Below are 15,378 nucleotides of genomic sequence, written 5' to 3' on the forward strand. Positions count from 1 at the left end.
GCGTTTGCGGTCACTCCTTCTCCATGCGAAACGCCACTCAGTAGTAACAACGAAGCGTGTACGTGGCAGATAGCGTGTGTATGAAATACGAGGCAAAACTGCCTACCAGATGAAAGCGCACAACATTCCATAGCGTATGCCCTTCGAATTATACATCATGTCGAGATCTATAAACCAATCAAATTTCGGCTCCAGCAAAGGGTATGTTGGTATTTGCGAACGACGAGTTCTTATTTATATTTAAGTGCATACCTGTCGCAGTCATTTTAACGTATCGAGCCTATAATAATCCATCTGTAGCCTTTCGACAGTTTGTTTTGCGTCAGGCCGCCATATACAGAACCGATTTGGCAGGGCCTACTGGAGAGACTTGACTTTGCAGACATCCGTCGCTAGTGGCCGCCCAAACACCAAGCTCCATCCAAACAGCAGGACAATCTTGGGCTAGGACGAACGTCAAAACCTTGCAAGCAATATCAGTGTAGCGTATCGAGCTGTCCGTTTCGTTGCAGCAAGTCGTGGAAAAGAGTGCCCAGCACATTTCTCATTTGCATTAGACGACACTGCATGTCGATACAATACTTATTCCTGCAGTAAATAAGTGGGCCGGTGATTTTGCCCCGATCGGATATCGACGTGGACGGATGCTGTCATTAAATGATTCGCGAGTGGGAGCTTGGTCGGCTGCACTGCAGCTGGGCATTAGACGCAGACACCGGCCCAGTACGGTGCTTTGAATGCGTTTTCGAATCGACAGATGTCTTCTTTGCGCAAGCACTCGCCAAAGATGCAGATGTAGTTCCAGCAGACGAGGTGGCCGAGTGGTTAAGGCGTTGGACTGCTAATCCAATGTGCTCTGCACGCGTGGGTTCGAATCCCATCCTCGTCGAAGAATTTTACGTAAAGCACGCGTTTGCGGTCACTCCTTCTCCATGCGAAACGCCACTCAGTAGTAACAACGAAGCGTGTACGTGGCAGATAGCGTGTGTATGAAATACGAGGCAAAACTGCCTACCAGATGAAAGCGCACAACATTCCATAGCGTATGCCCTTCGAATTATACATCATGTCGAGATCTATAAACCAATCAAATTTCGGCTCCAGCAAAGGGTATGTTGGTATTTGCGAACGACGAGTTCTTATTTATATTTAAGTGCATACCTGTCGCAGTCATTTTAACGTATCGAGCCTATAATAATCCATCTGTAGCACAATTGTCGCCTTTCGACAGTTTGTTTTGCGTCAGGCCGCCATATACAGAACCGATTTGGCAGGGCCTACTGGAGAGACTTGACTTTGCAGACATCCGTCGCTAGTGGCCGCCCAAACACCAAGCTCCATCCAAACAGCAGGACAATCTTGGGCTAGGACGAACGTCAAAACCTTGCAAGCAATATCAGTGTAGCGTATCGAGCTGTCCGTTTCGTTGCAGCTAGTCGTGGAAAAGAGTGCCCAGCACATTTCTCATTTACATTAGACGACACTGCATGTCGATACAATACTTATTCCTGCAGTAAATAAGTGGGCCGGTGATTTTGCCTCGATCGGATATCGACGTGGACGCATGCTGTCATTAAATGATTCGCGAGTGGGAGCTTGGTCGGCTGCACTGCAGCTGGGCATTAGACGCAGACACCGGCCCAGTACGGTGCTTTGAATGCGTTTTCGAATCGACAGATGTCTTCTTTGCGCAAGCACTCGCCAAAGATGCAGATGTAGTTCCAGCAGACGAGGTGGCCGAGTGGTTAAGGCGTTGGACTGCTAATCCAATGTGCTCTGCACGCGTGGGTTCGAATCCCATCCTCGTCGAAGAATTTTACGTAAAGCACGCGTTTGCGGTCACTCCTTCTCCATGCGAAACGCCACTCAGTAGTAACAACGAAGCGTGTACGTGGCAGATAGCGTGTGTATGAAATACGAGGCAAAACTGCCTACCAGATGAAAGCGCACAACATTCCATAGCGTATGCCCTTCGAATTATACATCATGTCGAGATCTATAAACCAATCAAATTTCGGCTCCAGCAAAGGGTATGTTGGTATTTGCGAACGACGAGTTCTTATTTATATTTAAGTGCATACCTGTCGCAGTCATTTTAACGTATCGAGCCTATAATAATCCATCTGTAGCACGCGTCAGGCCGCCATATACAGAACCGATTTGGCAGGGCCTACTGGAGAGACTTGACTTTGCAGACGTCCGTCGCTAGTGGCCGCCCAAACACCAAGCTCCATCCAAACAGCAGGACAATCTTGGGCTAGGACGAACGTCAAAACCTTGCAAGCAATATCAGTGTAGCGTATCGAGCTGTCCGTTTCGTTGCAGCAAGTCGTGGAAAAGAGTGCCCAGCACATTTCTCATTTGCATTAGACGACACTGCATGTCGATACAATACTTATTCCTGCAGTAAATAAGTGGGCCGGTGATTTTGCCCCGATCGGATAACGACGTGGACGGATGCTGTCATTAAATGATTCGCGAGTGGGAGCTTGGTCGGCTGCACTGCAGCTGGGCATTAGACGCAGACACCGGCCCAGTACGGTGCTTTGAATGCGTTTTCGAATCGACAGATGTCTTCTTTGCGCAAGCACTCGCCAAAGATGCAGATGTAGTTCCAACAGACGAGGTGGCCGAGTGGTTAAGGCGTTGGACTGCTAATCCAATGTGCTCTGCACGCGTGGGTTCGAATCCCATCCTCGTCGAAGAATTTTACGTAAAGCACGCGTTTGCGGTCACTCCTTCTCCATGCGAAACGCCACTCAGTAGTAACAACGAAGCGTGTACGTGGCAGATAGCGTGTGTATGAAATACGAGGCAAAACTGCCTACCAGATGAAAGCGCACAACATTCCATAGCGTATGCCCTTCGAATTATACATCATGTCGAGATCTATAAACCAATCAAATTACGGCTCCAGCAAAGAGTATGTTGGTATTTGCGAACGACGAGTTCTTATTTATATTTAAGTGCATACCTGTCGCAGTCATTTTAACGTATCGAGCCTATAATAATCCATCTGTAGCACAACTGTCGCCTTTCGACAGTTTGTTTTGCGTCAGGCCGCCATATACAGAACCGATTTGGCAGGGCCTACTGGAGAGACTTGACTTTGCAGACATCCGTCGCTAGTGGCCGCCCAAACACCAAGCTCCATCCAAACAGCAGGACAATCTTGGGCTAGGACGAACGTCAAAACCTTGCAAGCAATATCAGTGTAGCGTATCGAGCTGTCCGTTTCGTTGCAGCTAGTCGTGGAAAAGAGTGCCCAGCACATTTCTCATTTACATTAGACGACACTGCATGTCGATACAATACTTATTCCTGCAGTAAATAAGTGGGCCGGTGATTTTGCCTCGATCGGATATCGACGTGGACGCATGCTGTCATTAAATGATTCGCGAGTGGGAGCTTGGTCGGCTGCACTGCAGCTGGGCATTAGACGCAGACACCGGCCCAGTACGGTGCTTTGAATGCGTTTTCGAATCGACAGATGTCTTCTTTGCGCAAGCACTCGCCAAAGATGCAGATGTAGTTCCAGCAGACGAGGTGGCCGAGTGGTTAAGGCGTTGGACTGCTAATCCAATGTGCTCTGCACGCGTGGGTTCGAATCCCATCCTCGTCGAAGAATTTTACGTAAAGCACGCGTTTGCGGTCACTCCTTCTCCATGCGAAACGCCACTCAGTAGTAACAACGAAGCGTGTACGTGGCAGATAGCGTGTGTATGAAATACGAGGCAAAACTGCCTACCAGATGAAAGCGCACAACATTCCATAGCGTATGCCCTTCGAATTATACATCATGTCGAGATCTATAAACCAATCAAATTTCGGCTCCAGCAAAGGGTATGTTGGTATTTGCGAACGACGAGTTCTTATTTATATTTAAGTGCATACCTGTCGCAGTCATTTTAACGTATCGAGCCTATAATAATCCATCTGTAGCACGCGTCAGGCCGCCATATACAGAACCGATTTGGCAGGGCCTACTGGAGAGACTTGACTTTGCAGACGTCCGTCGCTAGTGGCCGCCCAAACACCAAGCTCCATCCAAACAGCAGGACAATCTTGGGCTAGGACGAACGTCAAAACCTTGCAAGCAATATCAGTGTAGCGTATCGAGCTGTCCGTTTCGTTGCAGCAAGTCGTGGAAAAGAGTGCCCAGCACATTTCTCATTTGCATTAGACGACACTGCATGTCGATACAATACTTATTCCTGCAGTAAATAAGTGGGCCGGTGATTTTGCCCCGATCGGATAACGACGTGGACGGATGCTGTCATTAAATGATTCGCGAGTGGGAGCTTGGTCGGCTGCACTGCAGCTGGGCATTAGACGCAGACACCGGCCCAGTACGGTGCTTTGAATGCGTTTTCGAATCGACAGATGTCTTCTTTGCGCAAGCACTCGCCAAAGATGCAGATGTAGTTCCAGCAGACGAGGTGGCCGAGTGGTTAAGGCGTTGGACTGCTAATCCAATGTGCTCTGCACGCGTGGGTTCGAATCCCATCCTCGTCGAAGAATTTTACGTAAAGCACGCGTTTGCGGTCACTCCTTCTCCATGCGAAACGCCACTCAGTAGTAACAACGAAGCGTGTACGTGGCAGATAGCGTGTGTATGAAATACGAGGCAAAACTGCCTACCAGATGAAAGCGCACAACATTCCATAGCGTATGCCCTTCGAATTATACATCATGTCGAGATCTATAAACCAATCAAATTACGGCTCCAGCAAAGAGTATGTTGGTATTTGCGAACGACGAGTTCTTATTTATATTTAAGTGCATACCTGTCGCAGTCATTTTAACGTATCGAGCCTATAATAAACCATCTGTAGCACAACTGTCGCCTTTCGACAGTTTGTTTTGCGTCAGGCCGCCATATACAGAACCGATTTGGCAGGGCCTACTGGAGAGACTTGACTTTGCAGACATCCGTCGCTAGTGGCCGCCCAAACACCAAGCTCCATCCAAACAGCAGGACAATCTTGGTCTAGGACGAACGTCAAAACCTTGCAAGCAATATCAGTGTAGCGTATCGAGCTGTCCGTTTCGTTGCAGCAAGTCGTGGAAAAGAGTGCCCAGCACATTTCTCATTTGCATTAGACGACACTGCATGTCGATACAATACTTATTCCTGCAGTAAATAAGTGGGCCGGTGATTTTGCCCCGATCGGATATCGACGTGGACGGATGCTGTCATTAAATGATTCGCGAGTGGGAGCTTGGTCGGCTGCACTGCAGCTGGGCATTAGACGCAGACACCGGCCCAGTACGGTGCTTTGAATGCGTTTTCGAATCGACAGATGTCTTCTTTGCGCAAGCACTCGCCAAAGATGCAGATGTAGTTCCAGCAGACGAGGTGGCCGAGTGGTTAAGGCGTTGGACTGCTAATCCAATGTGCTCTGCACGCGTGGGTTCGAATCCCATCCTCGTCGAAGAATTTTACGTAAAGCACGCGTTTGCGGTCACTCCTTCTCCATGCGAAACGCCACTCAGTAGTAACAACGAAGCGTGTACGTGGCAGATAGCGTGTGTATGAAATACGAGGCAAAACTGCCTACCAGATGAAAGCGCACAACATTCCATAGCGTATGCCCTTCGAATTATACATCATGTCGAGATCTATAAACCAATCAAATTACGGCTCCAGCAAAGAGTATGTTGGTATTTGCGAACGACGAGTTCTTATTTATATTTAAGTGCATACCTGTCGCAGTCATTTTAACGTATCGAGCCTATAATAAACCATCTGTAGCACAACTACCAAGCTCCATCCAAACAGCAGGACAATCTTGGGCTAGGACGAACGTCAAAACCTTGCAAGCAATATCAGTGTAGCGTATCGAGCTGTCCGTTTCGTTGCAGCAAGTCGTGGAAAAGAGTGCCCAGCACATTTCTCATTTGCATTAGACGACACTGCATGTCGATACAATACTTATTCCTGCAGTAAATAAGTGGGCCGGTGATTTTGCCCCGATCGGATATCGACGTGGACGGATGCTGTCATTAAATGATTCGCGAGTGGGAGCTTGGTCGGCTGCACTGCAGCTGGGCATTAGACGCAGACACCGGCCCAGTACGGTGCTTTGAATGCGTTTTCGAATCGACAGATGTCTTCTTTGCGCAAGCACTCGCCAAAGATGCAGATGTAGTTCCAGCAGACGAGGTGGCCGAGTGGTTAAGGCGTTGGACTGCTAATCCAATGTGCTCTGCACGCGTGGGTTCGAATCCCATCCTCGTCGAAGAATTTTACGTAAAGCACGCGTTTGCGGTCACTCCTTCTCCATGCGAAACGCCACTCAGTAGTAACAACGAAGCGTGTACGTGGCAGATAGCGTGTGTATGAAATACGAGGCAAAACTGCCTACCAGATGAAAGCGCACAACATTCCATAGCGTATGCCCTTCGAATTATACATCATGTCGAGATCTATAAACCAATCAAATTTCGGCTCCAGCAAAGGGTATGTTGGTATTTGCGAACGACGAGTTCTTATTTATATTTAAGTGCATACCTGTCGCAGTCATTTTAACGTATCGAGCCTATAATAATCCATCTGTAGCCTTTCGACAGTTTGTTTTGCGTCAGGCCGCCATATACAGAACCGATTTGGCAGGGCCTACTGGAGAGACTTGACTTTGCAGACATCCGTCGCTAGTGGCCGCCCAAACACCAAGCTCCATCCAAACAGCAGGACAATCTTGGGCTAGGACGAACGTCAAAACCTTGCAAGCAATATCAGTGTAGCGTATCGAGCTGTCCGTTTCGTTGCAGCAAGTCGTGGAAAAGAGTGCCCAGCACATTTCTCATTTGCATTAGACGACACTGCATGTCGATACAATACTTATTCCTGCAGTAAATAAGTGGGCCGGTGATTTTGCCCCGATCGGATATCGACGTGGACGGATGCTGTCATTAAATGATTCGCGAGTGGGAGCTTGGTCGGCTGCACTGCAGCTGGGCATTAGACGCAGACACCGGCCCAGTACGGTGCTTTGAATGCGTTTTCGAATCGACCGATGTCTTCTTTGCGCAAGCATTCGCCAAAGATGCAGATGTAGTTTTAGCAGACGAGGTAGCCGAGTGGTTAAGGCGTTGGACTGCTAATCCAATGTGCTCTGCACGCGTGGGTTCGAATCCCATCCTCGTCGAAGAATTTTACGTAAAGCACGCGTTTGCGGTCACTCCTTCTCCATGCGAAACGCCACTCAGTAGTAACAACGAAGCGTGTACGTGGTAGATAGCGTGTGTATGAAATACGAGGCAAAACTGCCTACCAGATGAAAGCGCACAACATTCCATAGCGTATGCCCTTCGAATTATACATCATGTCGAGATCTATAAACCAATCAAATTACGGCTCCAGCAAAGAGTATGTTGGTATTTGCGAACGACGAGTTCTTATTTATATTTAAGTGCATACCTGTCGCAGTCATTTTAACGTTTCGAGCCTATAATAAACCATCTGTAGCACAACTGTCGCCTTTCGACAGTTTGTTTTGCGTCAGGCCGCCATATACAGAACCGATTTGGCAGGGCCTACTGGAGAGACTTGACTTTGCAGACATCCGTCGCTAGTGGCCGCCCAAACACCAAGCTCCATCCAAACAGCAGGACAATCTTGGGCTAGGACGAACGTCAAAACCTTGCAAGCAATATCAGTGTAGCGTATCGAGCTGTCCGTTTCGTTGCAGCAAGTCGTGGAAAAGAGTGCCCAGCACATTTCTCATTTGCATTAGACGACACTGCATGTCGATACAATACTTATTCCTGCAGTAAATAAGTGGGCCGGTGATTTTGCCCCGATCGGATATCGACGTGGACGGATGCTGTCATTAAATGATTCGCGAGTGGGACCTTGGTCGGCTGCACTGCAGCTGGGCATTAGACGCAGACACCGGCCCAGTACGGTGCTTTGAATGCGTTTTCGAATCGACAGATGTCTTCTTTGCGCAAGCACTCGCCAAAGATGCAGATGTAGTTCCAGCAGACGAGGTAGCCGAGTGGTTAAGGCGTTGGACTGCTAATCCAATGTGCTCTGCACGCGTGGGTTCGAATCCCATCCTCGTCGAAGAATTTTACGTAAAGCACGCGTTTGCGGTCACTCCTTCTCCATGCGAAACGCCACTCAGTAGTAACAACGAAGCGTGTACGTGGCAGATAGCGTGTGTATGATATACGAGGCAAAACTGCCTACCAGATGAAAGCGCACAACATTCCATAGCGTATGCCCTTCGAATTATACATCATGTCGAGATCTATAAACCAATCAAATTTCGGCTCCAGCAAAGGGTATGTTGGTATTTGCGAACGACGAGTTCTTATTTATATTTAAGTGCATACCTGTCGCAGTCATTTTAACGTATCGAGCCTATAATAATCCATCTGTAGCCTTTCGACAGTTTGTTTTGCGTCAGGCCGCCATATACAGAACCGATTTGGCAGGGCCTACTGGAGAGACTTGACTTTGCAGACATCCGTCGCTAGTGGCCGCCCAAACACCAAGCTCCATCCAAACAGCAGGACAATCTTGGGCTAGGACGAACGTCAAAACCTTGCAAGCAATATCAGTGTAGCGTATCGAGCTGTCCGTTTCGTTGCAGCAAGTCGTGGAAAAGAGTGCCCAGCACATTTCTCATTTGCATTAGACGACACTGCATGTCGATACAATACTTATTCCTGCAGTAAATAAGTGGGCCGGTGATTTTGCCCCGATCGGATATCGACGTGGACGGATGCTGTCATTAAATGATTCGCGAGTGGGAGCTTGGTCGGCTGCACTGCAGCTGGGCATTAGACGCAGACACCGGCCCAGTACGGTGCTTTGAATGCGTTTTCGAATCGACAGATGTCTTCTTTGCGCAAGCACTCGCCAAAGATGCAGATGTAGTTCCAGCAGACGAGGTGGCCGAGTGGTTAAGGCGTTGGACTGCTAATGCAATGTGCTCTGCACGCGTGGGTTCGAATCCCATCCTCGTCGAAGAATTTTACGTAAAGCACGCGTTTGCGGTCACTCCTTCTCCATGCGAAACGCCACTCAGTAGTAACAACGAAGCGTGTACGTGGCAGATAGCGTGTGTATGAAATACGAGGCAAAACTGCCTACCAGATGAAAGCGCACAACATTCCATAGCGTATGCCCTTCGAATTATACATCATGTCGAGATCTATAAACCAATCAAATTTCGGCTCCAGCAAAGGGTATGTTGGTATTTGCGAACGACGAGTTCTTATTTATATTTAAGTGCATACCTGTCGCAGTCATTTTAACGTATCGAGCCTATAATAATCCATCTGTAGCCTTTCGACAGTTTGTTTTGCGTCAGGCCGCCATATACAGAACCGATTTGGCAGGGCCTACTGGAGAGACTTGACTTTGCAGACATCCGTCGCTAGTGGCCGCCCAAACACCAAGCTCCATCCAAACAGCAGGACAATCTTGGGCTAGGACGAACGTCAAAACCTTGCAAGCAATATCAGTGTAGCGTATCGAGCTGTCCGTTTCGTTGCAGCAAGTCGTGGAAAAGAGTGCCCAGCACATTTCTCATTTGCATTAGACGACACTGCATGTCGATACAATACTTATTCCTGCAGTAAATAAGTGGGCCGGTGATTTTGCCCCGATCGGATATCGACGTGGACGGATGCTGTCATTAAATGATTCGCGAGTGGGAGCTTGGTCGGCTGCACTGCAGCTGGGCATTAGACGCAGACACCGGCCCAGTACGGTGCTTTGAATGCGTTTTCGAATCGACAGATGTCTTCTTTGCGCAAGCACTCGCCAAAGATGCAGATGTAGTTCCAGCAGACGAGGTGGCCGAGTGGTTAAGGCGTTGGACTGCTAATCCAATGTGCTCTGCACGCGTGGGTTCGAATCCCATCCTCGTCGAAGAATTTTACGTAAAGCACGCGTTTGCGGTCACTCCTTCTCCATGCGAAACGCCACTCAGTAGTAACAACGAAGCGTGTACGTGGCAGATAGCGTGTGTATGAAATACGAGGCAAAACTGCCTACCAGATGAAAGCGCACAACATTCCATAGCGTATGCCCTTCGAATTATACATCATGTCGAGATCTATAAACCAATCAAATTTCGGCTCCAGCAAAGGGTATGTTGGTATTTGCGAACGACGAGTTCTTATTTATATTTAAGTGCATACCTGTCGCAGTCATTTTAACGTATCGAGCCTATAATAATCCATCTGTAGCACAATTGTCGCCTTTCGACAGTTTGTTTTGCGTCAGGCCGCCATATACAGAACCGATTTGGCAGGGCCTACTGGAGAGACTTGACTTTGCAGACATCCGTCGCTAGTGGCCGCCCAAACACCAAGCTCCATCCAAACAGCAGGACAATCTTGGGCTAGGACGAACGTCAAAACCTTGCAAGCAATATCAGTGTAGCGTATCGAGCTGTCCGTTTCGTTGCAGCAAGTCGTGGAAAAGAGTGCCCAGCACATTTCTCATTTGCATTAGACGACACTGCATGTCGATACAATACTTATTCCTGCAGTAAATAAGTGGGCCGGTGATTTTGCCCCGATCGGATATCGACGTGGACGGATGCTGTCATTAAATGATTCGCGAGTGGGAGCTTGGTCGGCTGCACTGCAGCTGGGCATTAGACGCAGACACCGGCCCAGTACGGTGCTTTGAATGCGTTTTCGAATCGACAGATGTCTTCTTTGCGCAAGCACTCGCCAAAGATGCAGATGTAGTTCCAGCAGACGAGGTGGCCGAGTGGTTAAGGCGTTGGACTGCTAATCCAATGTGCTCTGCACGCGTGGGTTCGAATCCCATCCTCGTCGAAGAATTTTACGTAAAGCACGCGTTTGCGGTCACTCCTTCTCCATGCGAAACGCCACTCAGTAGTAACAACGAAGCGTGTACGTGGCAGATAGCGTGTGTATGAAATACGAGGCAAAACTGCCTACCAGATGAAAGCGCACAACATTCCATAGCGTATGCCCTTCGAATTATACATCATGTCGAGATCTATAAACCAATCAAATTTCGGCTCCAGCAAAGGGTATGTTGGTATTTGCGAACGACGAGTTCTTATTTATATTTAAGTGCATACCTGTCGCAGTCATTTTAACGTATCGAGCCTATAATAATCCATCTGTAGCACGCGTCAGGCCGCCATATACAGAACCGATTTGGCAGGGCCTACTGGAGAGACTTGACTTTGCAGACGTCCGTCGCTAGTGGCCGCCCAAACACCAAGCTCCATCCAAACAGCAGGACAATCTTGGGCTAGGACGAACGTCAAAACCTTGCAAGCAATATCAGTGTAGCGTATCGAGCTGTCCGTTTCGTTGCAGCAAGTCGTGGAAAAGAGTGCCCAGCACATTTCTCATTTGCATTAGACGACACTGCATGTCGATACAATACTTATTCCTGCAGTAAATAAGTGGGCCGGTGATTTTGCCCCGATCGGATAACGACGTGGACGGATGCTGTCATTAAATGATTCGCGAGTGGGAGCTTGGTCGGCTGCACTGCAGCTGGGCATTAGACGCAGACACCGGCCCAGTACGGTGCTTTGAATGCGTTTTCGAATCGACAGATGTCTTCTTTGCGCAAGCACTCGCCAAAGATGCAGATGTAGTTCCAACAGACGAGGTGGCCGAGTGGTTAAGGCGTTGGACTGCTAATCCAATGTGCTCTGCACGCGTGGGTTCGAATCCCATCCTCGTCGAAGAATTTTACGTAAAGCACGCGTTTGCGGTCACTCCTTCTCCATGCGAAACGCCACTCAGTAGTAACAACGAAGCGTGTACGTGGCAGATAGCGTGTGTATGAAATACGAGGCAAAACTGCCTACCAGATGAAAGCGCACAACATTCCATAGCGTATGCCCTTCGAATTATACATCATGTCGAGATCTATAAACCAATCAAATTACGGCTCCAGCAAAGAGTATGTTGGTATTTGCGAACGACGAGTTCTTATTTATATTTAAGTGCATACCTGTCGCAGTCATTTTAACGTATCGAGCCTATAATAATCCATCTGTAGCACAACTGTCGCCTTTCGACAGTTTGTTTTGCGTCAGGCCGCCATATACAGAACCGATTTGGCAGGGCCTACTGGAGAGACTTGACTTTGCAGACATCCGTCGCTAGTGGCCGCCCAAACACCAAGCTCCATCCAAACAGCAGGACAATCTTGGGCTAGGACGAACGTCAAAACCTTGCAAGCAATATCAGTGTAGCGTATCGAGCTGTCCGTTTCGTTGCAGCTAGTCGTGGAAAAGAGTGCCCAGCACATTTCTCATTTACATTAGACGACACTGCATGTCGATACAATACTTATTCCTGCAGTAAATAAGTGGGCCGGTGATTTTGCCTCGATCGGATATCGACGTGGACGCATGCTGTCATTAAATGATTCGCGAGTGGGAGCTTGGTCGGCTGCACTGCAGCTGGGCATTAGACGCAGACACCGGCCCAGTACGGTGCTTTGAATGCGTTTTCGAATCGACAGATGTCTTCTTTGCGCAAGCACTCGCCAAAGATGCAGATGTAGTTCCAGCAGACGAGGTGGCCGAGTGGTTAAGGCGTTGGACTGCTAATCCAATGTGCTCTGCACGCGTGGGTTCGAATCCCATCCTCGTCGAAGAATTTTACGTAAAGCACGCGTTTGCGGTCACTCCTTCTCCATGCGAAACGCCACTCAGTAGTAACAACGAAGCGTGTACGTGGCAGATAGCGTGTGTATGAAATACGAGGCAAAACTGCCTACCAGATGAAAGCGCACAACATTCCATAGCGTATGCCCTTCGAATTATACATCATGTCGAGATCTATAAACCAATCAAATTTCGGCTCCAGCAAAGGGTATGTTGGTATTTGCGAACGACGAGTTCTTATTTATATTTAAGTGCATACCTGTCGCAGTCATTTTAACGTATCGAGCCTATAATAATCCATCTGTAGCACGCGTCAGGCCGCCATATACAGAACCGATTTGGCAGGGCCTACTGGAGAGACTTGACTTTGCAGACGTCCGTCGCTAGTGGCCGCCCAAACACCAAGCTCCATCCAAACAGCAGGACAATCTTGGGCTAGGACGAACGTCAAAACCTTGCAAGCAATATCAGTGTAGCGTATCGAGCTGTCCGTTTCGTTGCAGCAAGTCGTGGAAAAGAGTGCCCAGCACATTTCTCATTTGCATTAGACGACACTGCATGTCGATACAATACTTATTCCTGCAGTAAATAAGTGGGCCGGTGATTTTGCCCCGATCGGATAACGACGTGGACGGATGCTGTCATTAAATGATTCGCGAGTGGGAGCTTGGTCGGCTGCACTGCAGCTGGGCATTAGACGCAGACACCGGCCCAGTACGGTGCTTTGAATGCGTTTTCGAATCGACAGATGTCTTCTTTGCGCAAGCACTCGCCAAAGATGCAGATGTAGTTCCAGCAGACGAGGTGGCCGAGTGGTTAAGGCGTTGGACTGCTAATCCAATGTGCTCTGCACGCGTGGGTTCGAATTTCATCCTCGTCGAAGAATTTTACGTAAAGCACGCGTTTGCGGTCACTCCTTCTCCATGCGAAACGCCACTCAGTAGTAACAACGAAGCGTGTACGTGGCAGATAGCGTGTGTATGAAATACGAGGCAAAACTGCCTACCAGATGAAAGCGCACAACATTCCATAGCGTATGCCCTTCGAATTATACATCATGTCGAGATCTATAAACCAATCAAATTACGGCTCCAGCAAAGAGTATGTTGGTATTTGCGAACGACGAGTTCTTATTTATATTTAAGTGCATACCTGTCGCAGTCGTTTTAACGTATCGAGCCTATAATAAACCATCTGTAGCACAACTGTCGCCTTTCGACAGTTTGTTTTGCGTCAGGCCGCCATATACAGAACCGATTTGGCAGGGCCTACTGGAGAGACTTGACTTTGCAGACATCCGTCGCTAGTGGCCGCCCAAACACCAAGCTCCATCCAAACAGCAGGACAATCTTGGTCTAGGACGAACGTCAAAACCTTGCAAGCAATATCAGTGTAGCGTATCGAGCTGTCCGTTTCGTTGCAGCAAGTCGTGGAAAAGAGTGCCCAGCACATTTCTCATTTGCATTAGACGACACTGCATGTCGATACAATACTTATTCCTGCAGTAAATAAGTGGGCCGGTGATTTTGCCCCGATCGGATATCGACGTGGACGGATGCTGTCATTAAATGATTCGCGAGTGGGAGCTTGGTCGGCTGCACTGCAGCTGGGCATTAGACGCAGACACCGGCCCAGTACGGTGCTTTGAATGCGTTTTCGAATCGACAGATGTCTTCTTTGCGCAAGCACTCGCCAAAGATGCAGATGTAGTTCCAGCAGACGAGGTGGCCGAGTGGTTAAGGCGTTGGACTGCTAATCCAATGTGCTCTGCACGCGTGGGTTCGAATCCCATCCTCGTCGAAGAATTTTACGTAAAGCACGCGTTTGCGGTCACTCCTTCTCCATGCGAAACGCCACTCAGTAGTAACAACGAAGCGTGTACGTGGCAGATAGCGTGTGTATGAAATACGAGGCAAAACTGCCTACCAGATGAAAGCGCACAACATTCCATAGCGTATGCCCTTCGAATTATACATCATGTCGAGATCTATAAACCAATCAAATTACGGCTCCAGCAAAGAGTATGTTGGTATTTGCGAACGACGAGTTCTTATTTATATTTAAGTGCATACCTGTCGCAGTCATTTTAACGTATCGAGCCTATAATAAACCATCTGTAGCACAACTACCAAGCTCCATCCAAACAGCAGGACAATCTTGGGCTAGGACGAACGTCAAAACCTTGCAAGCAATATCAGTGTAGCGTATCGAGCTGTCCGTTTCGTTGCAGCAAGTCGTGGAAAAGAGTGCCCAGCACATTTCTCATTTGCATTAGACGACACTGCATGTCGATACAATACTTATTCCTGCAGTAAATAAGTGGGCCGGTGATTTTGCCCCGATCGGATATCGACGTGGACGGATGCTGTCATTAAATGATTCGCGAGTGGGAGCTTGGTCGGCTGCACTGCAGCTGGGCATTAGACGCAGACACCGGCCCAGTACGGTGCTTTGAATGCGTTTTCGAATCGACAGATGTCTACTTTGCGCAAGCACTCGCCAAAGATGCAGATGTAGTTCCAGCAGACGAGGTGGCCGAGTGGTTAAGGCGTTGGACTGCTAATCCAATGTGCTCTGCACGCGTGGGTTCGAATCCCATCCTCGTCGAAGAATTTTACGTAAAGCACGCGTTTGCGGTCACTCCTTCTCCATGCGAAACGCCACTCAGTAGTAACAACGAAGCGTGTACGTGGCAGATAGCGTGTGTATGAAATACGAGGCAAAACTGCCTACCAGATGAAAG

At 48.5% G+C, this 15,378-nt stretch overlaps 17 non-coding genes across 17 annotated transcripts; all 17 read left to right on the forward strand.

Moving 5' to 3' along the window:
- Positions 1-807: 807 nt before the first annotated feature.
- On the forward strand, positions 808-889 carry Trnas-gcu (transfer RNA serine (anticodon GCU)). Its single transcript has one exon. It is a non-coding gene; the product is annotated as a tRNA-Ser (tRNA).
- An 838-nt stretch (positions 890-1,727) lies between these two features.
- Positions 1,728-1,809, forward strand: Trnas-gcu (transfer RNA serine (anticodon GCU)). The gene has a single exon. It is a non-coding gene; the product is annotated as a tRNA-Ser (tRNA).
- An 811-nt stretch (positions 1,810-2,620) lies between these two features.
- Positions 2,621-2,702, forward strand: Trnas-gcu (transfer RNA serine (anticodon GCU)). Its single transcript has one exon. It is a non-coding gene; the product is annotated as a tRNA-Ser (tRNA).
- Positions 2,703-3,540: 838 nt separating this feature from the next.
- Trnas-gcu (transfer RNA serine (anticodon GCU)) lies at positions 3,541-3,622 on the forward strand. The gene has a single exon. It is a non-coding gene; the product is annotated as a tRNA-Ser (tRNA).
- Positions 3,623-4,433: 811 nt separating this feature from the next.
- Positions 4,434-4,515, forward strand: Trnas-gcu (transfer RNA serine (anticodon GCU)). Its single transcript has one exon. It is a non-coding gene; the product is annotated as a tRNA-Ser (tRNA).
- Positions 4,516-5,353: 838 nt separating this feature from the next.
- Trnas-gcu (transfer RNA serine (anticodon GCU)) lies at positions 5,354-5,435 on the forward strand. Its single transcript has one exon. It is a non-coding gene; the product is annotated as a tRNA-Ser (tRNA).
- A 725-nt stretch (positions 5,436-6,160) lies between these two features.
- On the forward strand, positions 6,161-6,242 carry Trnas-gcu (transfer RNA serine (anticodon GCU)). Its single transcript has one exon. It is a non-coding gene; the product is annotated as a tRNA-Ser (tRNA).
- Positions 6,243-7,069: 827 nt separating this feature from the next.
- Trnas-gcu (transfer RNA serine (anticodon GCU)) lies at positions 7,070-7,151 on the forward strand. The gene has a single exon. It is a non-coding gene; the product is annotated as a tRNA-Ser (tRNA).
- An 838-nt stretch (positions 7,152-7,989) lies between these two features.
- On the forward strand, positions 7,990-8,071 carry Trnas-gcu (transfer RNA serine (anticodon GCU)). Its single transcript has one exon. It is a non-coding gene; the product is annotated as a tRNA-Ser (tRNA).
- Positions 8,072-8,898: 827 nt separating this feature from the next.
- Positions 8,899-8,980, forward strand: Trnas-gcu (transfer RNA serine (anticodon GCU)). Its single transcript has one exon. It is a non-coding gene; the product is annotated as a tRNA-Ser (tRNA).
- Positions 8,981-9,807: 827 nt separating this feature from the next.
- Positions 9,808-9,889, forward strand: Trnas-gcu (transfer RNA serine (anticodon GCU)). Its single transcript has one exon. It is a non-coding gene; the product is annotated as a tRNA-Ser (tRNA).
- Positions 9,890-10,727: 838 nt separating this feature from the next.
- Positions 10,728-10,809, forward strand: Trnas-gcu (transfer RNA serine (anticodon GCU)). The gene has a single exon. It is a non-coding gene; the product is annotated as a tRNA-Ser (tRNA).
- An 811-nt stretch (positions 10,810-11,620) lies between these two features.
- Trnas-gcu (transfer RNA serine (anticodon GCU)) lies at positions 11,621-11,702 on the forward strand. The gene has a single exon. It is a non-coding gene; the product is annotated as a tRNA-Ser (tRNA).
- Positions 11,703-12,540: 838 nt separating this feature from the next.
- Trnas-gcu (transfer RNA serine (anticodon GCU)) lies at positions 12,541-12,622 on the forward strand. The gene has a single exon. It is a non-coding gene; the product is annotated as a tRNA-Ser (tRNA).
- Positions 12,623-13,433: 811 nt separating this feature from the next.
- Positions 13,434-13,515, forward strand: Trnas-gcu (transfer RNA serine (anticodon GCU)). Its single transcript has one exon. It is a non-coding gene; the product is annotated as a tRNA-Ser (tRNA).
- An 838-nt stretch (positions 13,516-14,353) lies between these two features.
- Positions 14,354-14,435, forward strand: Trnas-gcu (transfer RNA serine (anticodon GCU)). Its single transcript has one exon. It is a non-coding gene; the product is annotated as a tRNA-Ser (tRNA).
- A 725-nt stretch (positions 14,436-15,160) lies between these two features.
- On the forward strand, positions 15,161-15,242 carry Trnas-gcu (transfer RNA serine (anticodon GCU)). Its single transcript has one exon. It is a non-coding gene; the product is annotated as a tRNA-Ser (tRNA).
- Positions 15,243-15,378: the final 136 nt, after the last annotated feature.

This window comes from Schistocerca cancellata, chromosome 2 (genome assembly GCF_023864275.1).
Source record: "Schistocerca cancellata isolate TAMUIC-IGC-003103 chromosome 2, iqSchCanc2.1, whole genome shotgun sequence".
NCBI lineage: Eukaryota > Metazoa > Arthropoda > Insecta > Orthoptera > Acrididae > Schistocerca > Schistocerca cancellata.